This window comes from Octodon degus, unplaced genomic scaffold (genome assembly GCF_000260255.1).
Source record: "Octodon degus isolate 3935 unplaced genomic scaffold, OctDeg1.0 scaffold00015, whole genome shotgun sequence".
NCBI classification, from domain to species: Eukaryota; Metazoa; Chordata; class Mammalia; order Rodentia; family Octodontidae; genus Octodon; species Octodon degus.
Genome location: NW_004524591.1, coordinates 12,343,057 through 12,346,045, shown reverse-complemented (window position 1 = coordinate 12,346,045; position 2,989 = coordinate 12,343,057).

Below are 2,989 nucleotides of genomic sequence, written 5' to 3'. Positions count from 1 at the left end.
CTTCCCTGGCAAGCGCAAGGGTCTGAGTTCAATCCCCGGTTCTGGAAAAAAAAAAAAAAAAAAAGATGAAAGCGAGTGACGAGAGATCAACTGAAGTTTCTCAGATGTGTCTGCGCCTCTCCTCGCCTCCCCAGTTGCTGTCACCGCCACCTGATGCCACTTTCTCCCAAAAGCTGTCAGGAACAGCTCACCAGAAGCAAGGATTTGTTACAGATGTTGAGAACAGAGAGGTGAACGCTGAACCCCAGTCTATAAAGGGATTAAAACAAGACAACACAAGGAGCCCGGACCCTGGTGCGGCATGCACTGCAGGTGGAAGGAAGCGTCCAGCAAGGGGCTGGGGGTGAGCAGAAGCAGGCCAGGTGCAGAGAGGAGGAGGGCAGCGCCGGTGCAAGGGGGTGGGGCAAGTGCCTCATCTCGGGGAGGGCAGCACAAGTCAGAAGTGCACAGCGCAGAGTGCTCGTGAGGAAATGGGCCTGAGATCGGAGGCCCTTGCTGCACACGAGTTTGGTTCTTATCTTGAAAGGACACCCCAAGAAGGCATTTGTCTGTGTCCCCACTGCTGTTAATAAGCCATTATTCCATCATTCAGACCACAGTTTTTGTTTGTGTGTGGGGGAGGGGGTGTTGGGTAGAATACTGTTTTTAATACATAAAAATAATATGATTTTGAGGTTTAATCTCCAGCACCACATGCTGTGCCAACCCTGCCCCCAGGGCCAGCTGAGCTGACCAGCCCCCAAACACACACACACACTATATATATATATAACACACACACAGAAACCCAGACTTGCATCTCTTCTCAGATGGCCCATGTCTGAGAGTGCCATTTTTTTTTTTCAATTTCAAAAATGAAGTTTTATTGGAATATAACCATTCTCATTCACTTACATATTACCAGTTTCACACTAGCATGGCAGAATTGAGAGCTGAGACAGATACCATATGGCTGGCAAAACTGTCTGGACCTTTCCAGAAAGCGTTGCCAATTTACTTCTAGCAGGAAACCTTTGACCAGTATAGTTACTGGTCAAAGTTTGAGAAATCCATTTTATGTATTTGGATATGTGCAAAATGAAATAATAAGCATTATTTATGGAATATATAGCTGGAAGCAACAAAAACATCTCTTGTACAGTGTTTAATAAATCACGGTACATTCAGACTATGACCTAGTGGTGCCGACCAAAAGAGATAAAGTACATGTCTTACCTACCAATGATAATGGTGCCCAGCACATACAATTCCATGAGACACAAAACCTGGCCATAGGGTTACATTTCCACGTTGAGTGGCTCTGGGGGCACTGTTCCCATTGTGTGCTAGCAGAGGCAGCCCCTGCTCTAATTCTATGCCGCTGCTGTGGATATGGAAGGGGAACATGTAGAGGCACATGTCTGTAAGTAGGCACACTCTCAGCTCTGTCAGTGTCACAGGAGGAAGTCAAGCAAAGATTGCATATTGGAGAAGAGAGCAATCACTAGCAGGACCTGTGGGGAAGGGAAGGTTTTTACTCCGTTCATTTTTAGTATATGTTTGATGTTTAAACCATCAGCTTTGTATAACCTATTAAAAATTAAATATTTGATGCCAACAGCCTTATTACTCACCAGTGCTGTCTCAGATTATGGCAGCTGTGAGGCAGCTCAGAGCCATCCTCCTGTCTGCTGTCTCCTCTCCTCACCTGCATTTGTGTTCACTGTTCTCACCCATGATCTATGCAGTTCTCCCAACTTTATACCTTCGTCTCTATCCCTGTCACTCTCTCCACTTCCTACATGAAATTCCTGCTCTGTAGGGACAGGCTTGCCTTAACATTAGCCTGGGGCTTGGCCCTGCCCACCTTGGCCCTGTGGCTGGTGTGGCTCAGCATCTCTGGAGGACCTAAGTCATTGCTGCTCTTTCTGGGCAGCCCTGCCTACCTTACAGCCACCCTATGTTCAGCAGTGGGGGTGTTAGACGAGATTTCTTACTCTCTAGTGTCATCCCTGGGCCACTACGCACTGGTGTCTTCCTTCCTAACCTTCCTGCCTGCTCACATCCACTTCCACATGTTCAGTGTTATTTCTCCTCCCTCATCCTCCACCACCCTGCATCTTTCTTTTCCTCCACAATACCCCAAGCTTCCACTGTCACCTATCAGAAAAACAGTCCTTGTGTTCTGGGCCTCCTCCACTTCTGAAACCCATACCAGAGGCTTCTCCTAAGATCACCTCTCTCAGATGTCTGAACTGCCCTTGGGCCAAGCTGTCCTCCCCGCTGTGATCACCATAATGAATGCTCGTTCCTCTCTGTTCACCCACTGTGGCACTTCCTCACCACCACCCTCTTGTATGTCTTCCATGTTACAAGCTACACACTATGCCTATTCTGGGGTTCTGATTTCTGATTTCAATTTGTAATATGTGCAGTTTATCAAACTTACATTGTTCTTTCCTTATATTTCTACAGCAGCTGCCAAATGTCTACTTCAACCCTCCTGTTTTTCCCTTTAACTCTAGTGAAGTGCTTCCCAAACATTGTACTTTAGAATCGCCTGAACTCATTCTTTTTGTTTTTATTTTTTAGTACAGAGTCTATAGCATCTTGCTATACAGATTGTACTCATAGTGATTCTCCTGTTTTCAGCCTCCCAAGTGCTGGGATTATAGGTGGGCACCACCATACCCAGTCTCAATCACCATCTCAGTGTGCCCCTAGGGTGGGGCCGGCACAGCATGGTGGAGGTTGAACTCTGGTCCCTGGCCTGCATAAGCAAGTGCTTTTTTTTTTTTTTTACAAATCTCTCTTTTTTTTTAAAGTCAACAGAAAATGGAAATATACTTTTTAAAGTTTCTAATACTAGGAGAAGATATCATACAATGTCTTTTAAATAAATTGTAAGTCAAAGATACAGTATAAACCTTAGAACAAAAATTAAGCAATATTCAGAAAATTAAATGTTTCAAAACAATTGAACTAAGAAAAAGTTTTCATGATAGTAAAG